This window comes from Gossypium arboreum, chromosome 6, assembly GCF_025698485.1.
Source record: "Gossypium arboreum isolate Shixiya-1 chromosome 6, ASM2569848v2, whole genome shotgun sequence".
Lineage (NCBI taxonomy): Eukaryota > Viridiplantae > Streptophyta > Magnoliopsida > Malvales > Malvaceae > Gossypium > Gossypium arboreum.
The window spans coordinates 126,435,411-126,452,149 of NC_069075.1; positions in this window are offsets into that span (position 1 = coordinate 126,435,411).

The window sequence follows — 16,739 nt, forward strand, 5'->3', positions numbered from 1 at the left end:
CACCGACCATCTCCCTACTACACTATAGCCATATCATGAGTATAGCACGAAAATAAATCAGCCACGACATATGGCGTAATAATCGAGTAGACCTCAACCAATACTCAACCAAAACCGAATTACTAAGACTTGTGACCAAACATCATAAAACCAAATCCAACCGAACATTTATGCCATTTTCGCATGGCTAACAGGTTACATACCAAATTTCAAACAAACATAATAGCCTATACATGCCGAAATGTTCTCCTAGACCAACTAAGAAGAAAATACCAAAAGTTGCTAGCCGGTGTGATGACTTCGACGACGGTCCCGAGCACACAAAATGGATCAAGAACCTAAATAAGCAACAAATAAGCACACCAAATGAGTACATAACTCAGTAAGTCATAAGCACTACTCTACCGTCCAACAATAATAATCATAAGTGTAAAACAAATAATACAAAATCAATTTTTCCAACCATAACAAACTATGCTACAATTTCTTAAATTTTTGGTTCGATCTCATGCCAAGTCCTTCAATCAAATCAAATGCCAAGTCAGCCCAATCGATTTAGATCCATTTCCTCAAGTTTGGAACAACGATGCACTAGATAAATTTATGCATACACCGCACAACCTCAATTTCGATATTTAGTTAGTAGCTCAATCACTTACCTCGTTCATGCACAACTTATATCAACAACCGAATGTTGCACACATAGTGCTTATTATGTTCGCACACATAGTGCCATAGTAAATCGCACACATAGTGCCATAGTAAATCGTACACATAGTGCATTTGAGATTTCCTCATGCTTCAACCTCCCAATCGGCACACATAGTGCCACATAATTTTGCACACATAGTGCCCTATGTTGTTTCATCATGGTAAAGCAATTTACTTAACTCAAATTGTACATATGGTCATATTAATAAGTAGGAGAATCACTTTGAAAAATATCTATCCAAGGAGTTCTCACAAAAAGTGCTTAAGGACTTACCTTGTGTTGGGTATAACGGTTCCGACCCGGCCACTCGATGTCCTTGGCTTTGCCCTTGCTTGATTCCCCTTCTTTAACTTCTCGGGCTTAATAAATAAATTAACTAGTTTAATCATCTTGCTAAACATTTGTAATTCAATTACACATGCATATGTATGTTTGTATATTCAGCAAGCACTCTTACTAATTACCCATTTAGTCGATTATACACATAATTAAAGGTAACATCATGAATGGGCATACTTATGTATATATATATATACATGTACAATGTCATCTATAACATCATCTAAACACCTAAATTCTTCTCATGCACACTTGATCGACTTTTTCCTAATCTAGCATAGCTTCACCTCTATTTGTAATATCATATAAATCCACATGTGACTACATTTCTTAAGTTCAACATCTTAATGCCCATTATAGCCACTCCCATAATCTAAATCTAAAAATCGGCAACATCCCCTTTCAACTATGTTAGCCGAATACTCATTCTCTTCTTAGTCCTAAATTCGGCACCTCCAACAAAATGACTTAACAACTTCAACTTTCATGCTAACATAACAAGCAACTTAACACATCCATATAACTAACATGTTAATAGCATCAAGGTATCAACTAAAATTTTTAAGCTTCTTTGTCAAATCCCAACTCTCCAACAACCCCAAATCCAACCATGGGATAGATAGAATTCAAACTAACAACCAAAAATATACATGAATTTAAAGGAATAACTTCAACATACCTCAACCTAGATACAAGTATGGCCGAACTTCTCCAAAGCTTTTCTCTCTTTCTTTTACTTGGTTTTTCGGCTAAAGGATAGCAAGGATGAACACACCCTTTTTTTTTTGTTCATTTTCTTATTATTAATCTTTATTTCTTCTCTATTTTAATTACTTACTAATATTAAATAATAAACAACATAATCTTGGAAGAATGAAGCCATGCTTGGCCGGCCACTCAACATAATTTGGGCATTTTGACATGCAAACCCAAATTTTCATATTTCAATCCTATTTGGTCCTTACTTATTTACCTATCAAAATTTTCTAAGTCTCTCAACTAAATCCTTTCAAGCAAGATTCACATTCCTAAGATAAAAATTAAAACATCAAATTTTTATACAAGTACTACCACACATATAAGGTATGCAAATAAAATTTTAACTAAATTTTATGACTCGGTTTTGTGGTCCCGAAACCACATTCGACTAGGGTCAAATTAGGTGTCACAACTCTCCCCACATAAGGAATTTTCGTCCCGAAAATCTTACCAGTGAATAAGTTCGGATAACGATCCTTCATAAAGTCTTCAAGTTCCCAAGTGGCTTCTTCGATTCCGTGTTTATGCCACAACACCTTCACTAATGGGATTTTCTTATTGCGCAACTCTTTTACTTCACGCATCAAAATGCGAACCGGCTCTTCTTCATAACTCAAATTAGGCTGAATCTCGATCTCAGATGGAGTGATTACGTGCGATGGATCGGACCTATATCGTTGAAGCATCGAGACATGAAAAACGTTGTGAATCTTTTCGAGCTCAGGGGGCAAAATTAATCGGTATGCGACTGGTCCAACTCGTTCGGATACTTCATACGAACCGATGAACCTTGGACTCAATTTGCCCTTACGACCGAATCTAAGCACCTTCTTCCAGGGTGAAACTTTGAGAAATACTTTGTCTCCAACCTGATATTCAATGTCTTTTCTTTTCAAATCCGCATACGACTTCTGGTGATCCGAAGCAGCTTTCAAACTTTCACGAATTACTCGAACTTTCTGCTCAGCATCCTTAATCAAATCAACCCCAAAGATTTTACTTTCACTAAGTTCAGTCCAAAATAATGGGGTACGACATTTACGACCGTATAAAGCCTCGTAAGGTGCCATCTTAATGCTTGATTGAAAACTATTGTTGTAAGCGAATTCAATCAAAGGCAAATATCTTTCCCATGAACCACAAAACTCTAAGACGCAACATCTCAACATATCCTCGAGTATCTGAATTATTCGTTCAGATTGGCCATCAGTCTGAGGATGAAATGCAGTGCTAAAATGCATCTTAGTACCCAACGCTTCTTGTAACTTCCTCCAAAATCGCGATGTAAATCTTGGGTCTCTATCCGACACGATAGAAATAGGTACCCCATGCAATCGAACAATTTGGGAGATGTATAATTCTGCCAATTTATCGAGCGAAAAATCTGTATGGACAGGGATAAAATGAGCAGACTTGGTCAATCTATCAACAATAACCCAGACCGAGTCTTTCTTACTCTGAGTCAAAGGTAACCTAGATACAAAGTCCATTGTCACTCGATCCCATTTCCATTCGGGTATCATGATTGGCTGAAGTAATCCCGATGGCACTTGGTGCTCCGCTTTTACTTGTTGACATATCAAACACCTTGAAACAAATTCAGAAATGTCTCGTTTCATACCCGGCCACCAAAATTGAAGTTTCAGATCGTTGTACATTTTAGTACTACCCGGGTGGATAGACATTCGGCCACTATGAGCCTCATTCAAAATCATCAAAATAAGTTTCGAATTTCTTGGAACACATAACCCACCCTTGAACGTCAAGCAATTATTGTTGTTAATCCGAAACTCCGATTCCTCATTCGAGGCACATTCAGCTTGTTTAGCGACCAATTCAGCGTCGACTTTCTGGGATTCAAGTATTTGATGAATCAATAATGGTTTGGCCTTTAATTCAACTACTAGCACCTCATCGGGCGAAACGGATAGGTGAGCATCCATCGCTCTCAAAGCAAACAGTGCTTTACGACTCAAAGCATCGGCCACCACGTTAGCCCTCCCCGGGTGATAATCAATGACAAGTTCATAGTCTTTCAACAACTCAAGCCAACGTCTTTGTCGCAGGTTTAGATCTCTTTGAGTCATCAAACATTTAAGACTCTTGTGGTCCGAATAAATATGACACCTTTCTCCAAACAAGTAATGCCGCCATATTTTCAAGGCGAACACTATGGCCGCTAATTCAAGGTCATGGGTCGGATAGTTTCTTTCATGCGGTTTTAATTATCTCGACGCGTAAGCCACAACTCGACCTTCTTGCATCAACATACAACCTAGCCCAAGTAAGGATGCATCACTATAAATGACAAATTCTTTTTGCGGACTCATCTTTGTACTAGCACTGGAGCTTTGGTTAAGCAGTCTTTAGTCGATCGAAACTTTTCGACAATTTTCGTCCATTCAAACTCAACATCTTTTGGAGTAGTTTTGTCAACGGTGCAGCTATCATCGAGAAACCCTTACAAAAGCGTCGGTAGTATCCGCAAGTCCCAAAAGCTCCTAACTTCAATAACATTCCTTGGAGGTTTCCAATCGAGTATGGTCGAAATTTTGTTCGGGTCCACTCGACACCGTCGCGGACACCACGTGTCCCAAAAGCTAACCTCTCTCAACCAAAATTCACATTTCTTGAATTTTGCGTATAAGCGCTTGTCTCGTAAAATCGTAATACTAGTCTCAAATGCTCGGCATGTTCACTTCACCTTGTGAATAAACTAAAATATCGTTAATAAACACAACCACAAACCGATCCAAGTATGGCTCGAAAACTCGATTCGTTAAATCCATAAATACAAGAGGGCATTAGTGAGCCCAAAAGGCATCACTAAGAATTAAGTAGTGACTGTACCTCGTTCTAAAAGGTTTTGGGTATGTCCGAGTCTCGAACCTCAACCGATAATAACCAGATCTCAAATCTATCTTGGAAAATACTGAGGCTCCCTTTAATTGATCAAACAAATCATCAATATGTGGCAACGGGTATTTATTCTTTATTGTCACTTTATTCAACTGATGATAGTCGATGCACAATCTCATGGTTCCATCCTTCTTTTTCACAAACAATACGGGTGCGCCCCATGGAGAAAAACTCGGTCGAGCGAAACCTCTATCCATCAATTCTTGCAATTGAATTTTCAATTCCTTTAATTCTGTTAATGCCATACGATACGGGGCTATTGAGATTGGCGTGGTACCAGGTACAATTTCGATGCCGAATTTCACTTCTTGAGCCGGTGGCAACCCCGGTAACTCCTCAGGAAAAACATCTGAATACTCACAAACCACTGGTACTGATTCAAGTTTCCTTTCCGCCTCTTTGCTATCAAATACATACGCAAGGTATGTTTCACACCCCTTTTTCACATATCTCTCGGCGGTCATTGAAGATATTATCATTGGTACCCCTTTAAATCAAGAGACTCAACTCGGACTACCTCATTATTTGCACTTCTCAAATCAATGGTTTTCCTTTTACAGTTCACCTTGCATCATGTACGGTCAACCAATCCATACCAAGAATAACATCGAATTCGTCAAGCGGTAAAAGCATCAAATCGGTAGGAAAACAGATTCTCGGATTATTAAAGGGCATCTCTTACACACTTTATCAACAAGTACGTATTGACCCAAAGGGTTTGACACTCGAATTACGAACTCAGTAGACTCAACAGGTAGAGTCTTACTGGATGCTAAGGTTTCACATACATATGAATGAGTAGAGCCAGGGTCAATCAACGCAATCACACTAGTATCAAAGAGAGTGAAAGTACCAGTGATAACATCAGGGGAGGATGCCTCCTCTCGTGCGCGAATGGCATATGCTCTAGCAGGAGTACGGGTCTCGGATCGAACAGCCGTATCAGAGGCCCCTCTCTGATTACCACCCCTACCTCCTGAAATTCTCGGTGGCCTACCTCTAGCTGTCATTCCACTAGGTCTTGCACCTTGCATCTTATTCTTCTCATCAAGCTCCGTGCAATCTCTAATGAAGTGGTCCTTCGAACCGCATCCGTAACAGGCCCTGTTAGTAGACTTACCCCAACATTCACCTATGTGTCTTCTTCCACATTGGGGGCATTCAGGTTTCTCTTGACGGTTATTGCCCACACTAGCTACCGAAGTAGCTCGGGAGTCCGTCGATGGTCGTGCTCTAATGGAAATTCCCGATCGTCCTCGATTTATTAGTGTCCTCCCGAACTTCTTTGATCGAGAACGGAGCTTTACCCGTCTATCTTTTACGATAGTCTCTAGCTTCAAATTCAGCCTTCTTCTTCTCTTTTCCAAGTTCTTCCGCCTTGCGTGCTCGTTCAACTAGTGTTACAATTCTTTTATCTCCAAAATACCCACTAGTAGCTTTAAATCTTCATTCAATCCTTCTTCAAATCTCTTGCACATAGCAACCTCGTCACCACACACTCCCAAGCATACCGATCGAGTCTTACGAACTCATGTTCAGATTCAGATCTTGTCATACTACCTTGCTTGAGTTCCAAGAATTCCTTACGCTTTTGATCGATGAACCGTTGACTAATATATTTCTTTTGAAATTCTGTTTGAAAGAAATCCCAAGTAACTCGTTCGTTTGGGACTATGGAAATCAAAGTCCTCCACCAATAATAAGCTGAGTCTTGCAACAAGGATATAGCACACTTTAGACATTCATCGGGTGTGCATGACAGTTCATCAAACACCCGAATGGTGTTATCAAGCCAGAACTCGGCCCTTTCGGCATCATTAGTAACTATGGCCTTGAACTCCTCAGCCCCGCACTTCCTAATCAAGTCTACAGGTGGTTTACTTAGCCTCACAGGATCAGTAACTGATGGCATTACGGGCTCTTGGGGTGGATTATTCAAATTCGGGAATGGTTGGACAGCCGGATTGGTTCGGGCATATTGCGCGACCCACTCATTCATCATGGTGAAGAAGGCTTGTTTTGCCCCCTCATCTTGATTATTTGCAGATGACTGAGGTTTAACAGGTGGTGTCCCTTGCGCAGGAGCAGCCGCTACACTTTCAACGTCATCCGCTAAGGGTCTCTCTACCCCGGGTTCCATTTGCTAATCAAAACAAAAATTTTAACCGTCAGAAGTCATCACATTATTAAGCACTAACATTAAGGCATGTATAGCTAGACTCATACGCGCTATGGTAGTCCTAGAACCGACTAAACCATAGCTCTGATACCAATGAAATGTAACACCCCGATCCGGTGGCCGTTACCGAAAATCGAACACGAGGTGTTACCGAGCTTACTTCATTTATTTCCCCCAAAATTTTTTTTTCCAGGCATGCTGGCTAACTGTATCGTAGTCGCTTTAAAAATCATATCCTGAGTTCTGAAACTCAAAATCCAATTCCGTAAATTTTCCCTAAATCTAGACCCATATATCTATATGGTAGAATTTTTGTAGAATTTTTGGTTAGGCCAATTAGTACAGTTTATTCATTAAAGTCTCCCCTATTTCAAGGTTCGACTATACTGACCTCTGTGCATTTCAACTTAAATATCTCCCTGTACAGGGCTTCAATGCCTATAACGTTTGTCTCTAATGAAACTAGACTCGATGATGAATCTGTACATATAAGGTACGACCTCTAATTATCTCAATAAAATTTATGGTAAATTTCCTAAGTCAGAACAGGGGATCCAGAAATTGCTCTAGCCCTGCTTCGCGAGAATTTAAACATCTCTTAACATATAGCTCATATGGTCGTTTTGCTTCTTCCGTATGAAAATATACTCATCGATCTTCGATTACATAATTTATTCATTATTTAATTTCATTTCTACTATTTTTAGTGATTTTTCAATCTCACATCACTGCTGCTATTTGCATCTGTTACTAGAGTGAACTATGCCTATTTCATGATTTTCCTTGGTCTAACTAATAATTCATCATACATGTCACCAATTATGACCATGACTAGCCATGCCAAAGGCTAATCATCACCGACCATCTCCCTACTACACTATAGTCATATCATGAGTATAGCACCGAAAACAAATCAGCCACGACATATGGCGTAATAATCGAGTAGACCTCAACCAATACTCAACCAAAACCGAATTACTAAGACTTGTGACCAAACATCATAAAACCAAATCCAACCGAACATTTATGCCATTTTCGCATGGCTAACAGGTTACATACCAAATTTCAAACAAACATAATAGCCTATACATGCCGAAATGTTCTCCTAGACCAACTAAGAAGAAAATACCAAAAGTTGCTAGCCGGTGTGATGACTTCGACGACGATCCCGAGCACACAAAATGGATTAAGAACCTAAATAAGCAACAAATAAGCACACTAAATGAGTACATAACTCAGTAAGTCATAAGCACTACTCTACCGTCCAACAATAATAATCATAAGTGAAAAACAAATAATACAAAATCAATTTTTCCAACCATAACAAACTATGCTACAATTTCTTAAATTTTTTGTTCGATCTCATGCCAAGTCCTTCAATCAAATCAAATGCCAAGTCAGCCCAATCGATTTAGATCCATTTCCTTTGGAACAACGATGCACTAGATAAATTTATGCATACACCGCACAACCTCAATTTCGATATTTAGTTAGTAGCTCAATCACTTACCTCGTTTATGCACAACTTATATCAACAACCGAATGTTGCACACGTAGTGCTTATTATGTTCGCACACATAGTGCCATAGTAAATCGCACACATAGTGCCATAGTAAATCGCACACATAGTGCATTTGAGATTTCCTCATGCTTCAACCTCCCAATCGGCACACATAGTGCCACATAATTTTGCACACATAGTGCCCTATGTTGTTTCATCATGGTAAAGCAATTTACTTAACTCAAATTGTACATATGGTCATATTAATAAGTAGGAGAATCACTCTGAAAATATCTATCCAAGGAGTTCTCACAAAAGTGCTTAAGGACTTACCTTGTGTTGGGTATAACGGTTTCGACCCGGCTACTCGATGTCCTTGGCTTTGCCCTTGCTTGATTCCCCTTCTTTAACTTCTCGGGCTTAATAAATAAATTAACTAGTTTAATCATCTTGCTAAACATTTGTAATTCAATTACACATGCATATGTATGTTTGTATATTCGGCAACCACTCTTACTAATTACCCATTTAGTCGATTATACACATAATTAAAGGTAACATCACGAATGGGCATACTTATGTATATATATATACATGTACAATGTCATCTATAACATCATCTAAACACCTAAATTCTTCTCATGCACACTTGATCGACTTTTTCCCAATCTAGCATAGCTTCACCTCTATTTGTAATATCATATAAATCCACATGTGACTACATTTCTTAAGTTCAACATCTTAATGCCCATTATAGCCACTCCCATAATCTAAATCTAAAAATCGGCAACATCCCTTTCAACTATGTTAGCGAATACTCATTCTCTTCTTAGTCCTAAATTCGGCACCTCCAACAAAATGACTTAACAACTTCAACTTTCATGCTAACATAACAAGCAACTTAACACATCCATATAACTAACATGTTAATAGCATCAAGGTATCAACTAAAATTTTTAAGCTTCTTTGTCAAATCCCAACTCTCCAACAACCCCAAATCCAACCATGGGATAGATAGAATTCAAACTAACAACCAAAAATATACATGAATTTAAAGGAATAACTTCAACATACCTCAACCTAGATACAAGTATGGCGAACTTCTCCAAAGCTTTTCTCTTTCTTTTACTTGGTTTTTCGGCTAAAGGATAGCAAGGATGAACACACCCTTTTTTTGTTCATTTTCTTATTATTAATCTTTATTTCTCCTCTATTTTAATTACTTACCAATATTAAATAATAAACAACATAATCTTGGAAGAATGAAGCCATGCTTGGCGGCCACTCAACATAATTTGGGCATTTTGACATGCAAACCCAAATTTTCATATTTCAATCCTATTTGGTCCTTACTTATTTACCTATCAAAATTTTCTAAGTCTCTCAACTAAATCCTTTCAAGCAAGATTCACATTCCTAAGATAAAAATTAAAACATCAAATTTTTATACAAGTACTACCACACATATAAGGTATGCAAATAAAATTTTAACTAAATTTTATGACTCGGTTTTGTGGTCCCGAAACCACATTCCGACTAGGGTCAAATTAGGGCTGTCACAATAACTCCGGTAATGCTCCGTAACTCTATTCTGGTGACGGATTCGAGTTAGGGGCGTTACAATTCACACTCTAATTTTGGTAAGGTTTGATCTCACTAAGGAGGACCAGTTGGAAATAGACATTTTTAGATCATATTGCATGTAATTTCCATGCTACACATCCATACTTGATCTATGTCATTTGGTTGTGTTAATATACGTGATCATGGATGGATTTAGTTACGATATATGTAACGAAAGTCGCCTTGGTTCTATGTTAACATAATTAATGGACAAGATTGTTCGAAATACCTTTTGGATATGATGGTAAAATTTTGAGCTTATAAAGTTGTAAAATGACATGTAATTATAGAGTAATTAGTATATATATGTGGTCCAAGTGGGAGATTGTTGGAAAATATGGATATCACATATATAATAAGGGTAATTACATGTTATTATTTACTATCATGATAGGTTAGCCCAAATTAAAAGTGATCTAATTTGATTAAAGTTTTATTGGGCTTTAATTATTAAATAAAGTATGGGTCAAATATGTGTAGATACTCTAGTAATTGAGTTCTAATAACATTCTAATTAATGATGGACTAATTAGAAATTAGAACTAATATGTCAATGTTATAAATATTAGGGTTATGGTCCCCAAATTACACACAGTATATCTTTTCTAATATCCCATCCTTAGAAAAGAGAGAGTAAATATTATTTGAATTTCTTGTGTGCTAATTTGGAAGATAAAATCTCCAAGATCAAGAAAAACTTCAAGGAATTCATGGATTCAGGTACACTTTTGCATCTAGTTCTATTATTTATTTATTCTTGATTATTTGACATGATAGATCTTGGTTTATTAAGTTTATTTTAGATTTATTTTACAAATCTAACAAGTAAAATAGGAAAATTGAGTGTTAATGTAGAAAATAATGAAAACTAATAGGGATTAGAAAATTGCTTTCTAGATTAGAAAACTTAATTTAAACCAATAGCTCAATTGTAGAAGAATAGAAATTATTGTGGCAAAGTTAGAATAGAATCCATGGAATTGATGGTAAATGAGGGAGGACTAGGATGAAATTTTACCAAAATAGAAAATGACTCGTATAAGATAATATGGAAAAGATGGAGGGTAGAATGGTAAATGAATAAATAAGATTTTTAAGAAACATAATCATGATTAGGGATAATTTGTAAAGCTTTGATTGGCTGTAATAATTAATGATATTTTATTTTTATTAATAAAATATTTAGATATTTTAGAAGAAAATTATGGAAGGATGAAGAGAAATCATACAATTTTTCTCTCCATCTTCACATTACCCTTTTTCATCATTTTCAACTTTCACTTTTATTCCAAGTAAGTCCTACCACCATTTCCAAGCCATTTCAAGCTTAAATCTTCCAATTCCTTTGAAGTTTTCTTAGTAAATTCAATAGAGAAGACTAATAGACACCTTAGTTTTATGAGAGGAAGCATCACTAGTGGTCTTTGAAGAAAAAAAGAAAAAGAATAGAAATTATTTTTGAGAACAAGGTAAGAAATGATGAAACTTCAATGGAATTTATATGTATTTTATACGAATGGAATAGAAGTATTATTTGATTGTAGTTTTAACATATAGATGTATGTGTTTTGACATGGAAATTGTAGACAAAGAAAAGAAAAAGAAGGGACCAAATTGAAAATAAAGGAAAAGAGGTGATCAAGGAGTAAGAAGGAAGGAAAACATATCAATTCAAGCTTTGTTGTAAGTACTACAAGGAATTTATCTTATTTTCCTAGATATTAATTATGTATCATGTTTATTAGTTAGAATAATTATGGAAATGTTGTGTTAATATAAAGGGGATTAAATTGTAAAGACAATGAAATATGTTATGAAAATATGAATAAGACCCAAAAGATGGTATACAAAGAGTTGTGTAAAGATAATTATGTTGTGAATGAGAAAAGTGTGAAGAAGCTGCACATTATATGTAAGTTGAGACTTAAGGACTAAGTTGTAGAAAAGTGAAAAGTGAGCATATTTATAGAATGATTAAATATTTTGAATTAATTCAGTTATAATGCCTAAGTAGACAAATTTAGAATTATTGGGATATTAGTCGCATGCCATTAAGGAACCTTAGCGCGCTCTTTGATTTATTAGCACATTAGTTCTCTTTGTTTAGCACATTAGTGATCTCTGATCAGCACATCAGTACTCTTTGTTTAGCACATTGGTGCTCTCTATTCTGTTAGTGTGCATTGATGCACCTCTGCATCTGTTCCGTATATCCTTAGTGTACTACGTGGTCTACTATAGGCAATGATATGAAATATGAATATAAAGTATAATAGGAGTACTACAATTAGTGACAACAAACCTTTTGAAGTATATTTTGATTCCGTAAAGTTAATGCATAAATGTGGAATTATTTATATATTTAATTATATATTGGATAAATAAGTTTAATTGTTATTTTAAGATTTAAATTTCTTGTAGTGCTTACTAAGCCTTCACCGGCTTAACGTGTTTATCTTAATGCATAGGTAAAAGCTAGGTCCAACAAGCTAGAACTGAGGTCATAAGCTACTCATCTCATCACATTGTCAAGTGGAAGAAGAGTATGTTGCTAAATTTTGGTACAGTTTGGCATGTACATATGTAATTTGGCATGATATGTAGGTTAGTTGGACTAAAATGCAAACTTTGTAAACTTTATCTGATTTAAGAACTTAAATCCTTGAAGTGATGGAATAAATATGACTTAATGTTGTAATGTATGATTTATATGCTTGAGGTGGTGAATTGGTTGGGTGTATTGAATGATTTAAGATTCAGAGACCTAATTGTATAAAGTTTCAGAAATTGGAAAGTTTTATTGCATTTCAAACAACAGAAGCCCATCCTGGTATCGATACCATAGTCAAAGTATCGATACTTCAACCTGGGTATCGATACTAATGAATGGTATCAATACTCATTTTGGTATCGGTACTAATCTGATGGTACCGATACTTCATGCTCAATATCGATACTTAACCCCTATTTTTCGTAAGTAAGTTATTTTAATTATATAAATACCCGAAAGATTTAACCTCTAATTCGATTTCTACAATTTTTGGTGATTTTTCAAAGTTAGACTACTGCTGTTGCCCAAAACTATTTTAGTGCAAAATGTTGATTACCAAGTTTATAATACCGTTATTTCATTTCTCTATAATAAGTCCCATCAATTTCTCTTATTTCCCTTCACTAACATATCAAGAGCATAGAACCTTACAGAAGATGTAACGTCCCCCTACCCGAGACCGTTGCCGGAGTCAAGCAGGAGACATTACAAAACTTATCTTAGCACTTAAACAGTTTTCGTAGTAAACTATCCATCTGCGTCATGGTCGCTAAAAAAATCATATCTCGAGTTACGAAACTCGAAATCCAATTCCGTAAATTTTCTCTGAAACTAGACTCATATATCTACTTACTAATTTTTTTATAGAATTTTTGGTCAGGCCAATTAGTACAGTTTATTATAAAAATTCTCCCCTGTTTCAGGGTTCAGCTACTCTGACCCTTGTGCACTACGAATCAAATTTCTTCCTATACAGAAATCCAATGACTATGCCATTTGTTTCAATTAAAAATAGACTCAATAATGAATCCATACATATAAAGTTTGAGTTCTAATTCTTAATACACAATTTATGGTTAATTTATAAATTCAGAACAGGGAATCCAGAAATTGTTCTAACCCTATTTCACCAAAACGTAAATATCTCATAAAACACAACTCTTTTACCTATTTTGTTTCTTTCATATAAAAATAGATTCATTAAGCTTCAATTAGATATTTTATTCATCATCTAATTCACTTTATACTATTTTTGGTATATTTTCAAAATTGGACTACTGTTACTGTCCAAATCTGTTTTAGTATAAAATGTTGATAACTAAGTTTATAACATCTTCATTTCTTCTCTCTACAACATTTACCAACAATTCCTCTTATTACTCTTCACTAACATATCAAAACATACCATACTTAAGGTTTTGGTAACATTTACAAAACATACCAAAATATCATTTAACAACTTAGATACTTTCAAAATAACCAAAAGACATCCTAGGTACAATGCCATTTTCCAAAAGATAGAAACTTCACCAATTTGAGTTTGGGGATCGGCTTGTATCTTTGAGTCCTTATACTTTCGTACCTAGCTAGCAAGACCTGAAACAAACCGTATACTGAGAATACTCTCAGTGGTATTTCTATAAACAATAGCTTAATCAACTTTAAAACATGGTAATTCAAACACATTATTGCTATTATTCAATATCAATCAAGACTTTAATAACCTTTACTTTATTTACCCTTATTAACATAACTTCGGACATCGACGGATACACGGATCCAACCCACACTCGGGATAAGCACATAGTGCTTCATCGAACAAATCCGAACTTTAACATTATAGTACACAAAGTACTTCATCGGAACAAATCCGAACTTTAACGAGAGTCGACACATAGTGTCTCATCGACTCAATGTCGGAATATCCCAATACTTCCAATTCCTATGACATGTCAACTATATCCGACTAGCCCGACATCGTTAATAGGGTATTCAAAATCACATTCATTTCAATATGGTAAAAATACTTACCTCATTCACATTTTCATACAATATAAATATCAAATATAGCAATAACGATTAAGCTCGGTTTATAGAAATACAAACCACTATTTATCGAATTTAATCGATATCTTCGTTCACTTTCTCTTTTCCCTTCTTTGATGACGTATCCGGTGCTACGTTTGCTACTAACAATCATACAATTAAAAAATCATCAATATACTAATTCATAAAACACATTTTCACTTTCTATCAAACTTTTACAAAAATTCCAATTTCGTCCTTTTTCCATTACTAATCTTTTTTCTTTAACTTAAGCTTCATATTCTCTTTTAATCAACTCATTAACAATTTCTAACTCATAAAATTCATTATAAAACATAAATTTTGAGCTCTATTCAACTTAATCCCTATTTAAACCTAACTTAGAATTCTTTTAATAAATCACTCAATTTTCACTTCTAACTTCAATTCCTATCAATTTAACCCATAAAACCTCAATTTATTCAACTAAATCAATATCTAAAAATTTTCTATTTTTCTTCATTTTAACCTCATACATGTAGAACTTTGAATTAGGCATCCATAAACATAAAAATCATAAGAAAATGAGCTAAAACAACTTACCAATAAAGCTTTAGGGCCTTAATCCTCAAATTTCCCTTTCTTTCTTTCTTTCTTTCTTTCTTTCTTTCTTTCTTTCTCACGTTTGCTCTCTGTAACTCTTTCTATGTTTCTTTACTCATTATTCTTTATTCATTATACTATATTATATTATTATTAACCTATAATAAATATAAAATTAACATGTGTAATAGCTATAACATAAAATATCTTATAGCTATTACACATATATACCAACTATTACACATGTTATATCATACATTCACACACATGGCACTTAGGGTCTAATTGCTAGATTAGTCCCTTTTACTAATCTTTAATCTATAATTAAACTTTTATACCGTATGCAATTTAGTCATTATTCTAAATTCAAGCTACTTAACTTAATCAAACATTAAATAACCATTCAACTATAATTCATAAATATTTCTAATAAATATTCATGAATAAATTTCACGGAAACAGTACTCAAGACTCAATTTCCGATACCGTAACTTTTGGTTCATTACAGAAGAGAACTCTACTATAACATCATTTTCATGCTTTTTCAATAATATCAAGCTTAAAAAATATATTGAAATCTTGATGTTCTTACCTTGTCCGATTGATTTCAACTTTTAACTTGATTTTCTCTCTCCTCCAGCTTCTATTTCCTGAATCTAACTTGATATTCTAGCTCCCCATAGTCTTATTTTTATTTTTCTCTCTTGGTAACCATGGAAATTCTTTTGATTTCTCGGAGAAAATGGTGAATTTTTGGTGAAAGGACCAAATTGTAAAGAAAGCAAAACTTTCTTTCTTTCTCACTTCATAACCGTTGGAAACCTTGGATGAAAGATGAAGATTTTTTTTCATCTTTCTTTCCCTTTATATTAGCCTTAATTAAATAAAATATTCAAAATATCCTATTAAAATATTAATAAAATAATGTTTATCTAATTAATTAATTTAAAATGTCATCAACATAATCATTACATTCTAGAATTCTCTCTCTTACTAATTGACCATTTTTCCCTTCATGATCTTTTAAAATTTCATTCTTGAATCATCACTTAATTTGGTAAAATTGTGATTTAGTCCCTCATAATTATGCACCTATTCAATTTGGTCCTAATTCATCCATTTTTCTTAGTTTCTAGATCATTCCACCCTTAAAATATATGCACTATTGGTCCTTCAACATTTTCATATTTACACTTTAACCCCTCAAGTTTTGAGTATTTACTCTTGGGCAATAAAACTTTTCTCACTTTTGCAATTTAGTTCTTTCTTGAATTAATACATCATAATATACTTCCCAATGTTATCTTAACTCAAAATTTCCATTTTTGTCACTTTATTTCCTTTTTTTTTACTATATCAAGGATAATATCTTACTGTAGAAATTTTCGAGGTATTACAGTTTAGATTATCTACTGAAGTAAGCTGTCTTTCTCGTAATGTAAACGTTCTTACAGTGCCACTTATCATCAGTTTGAACTTAGACAATCAATGAGCTAATATTTTTTTGTCACAATTTCCCTATGCATAC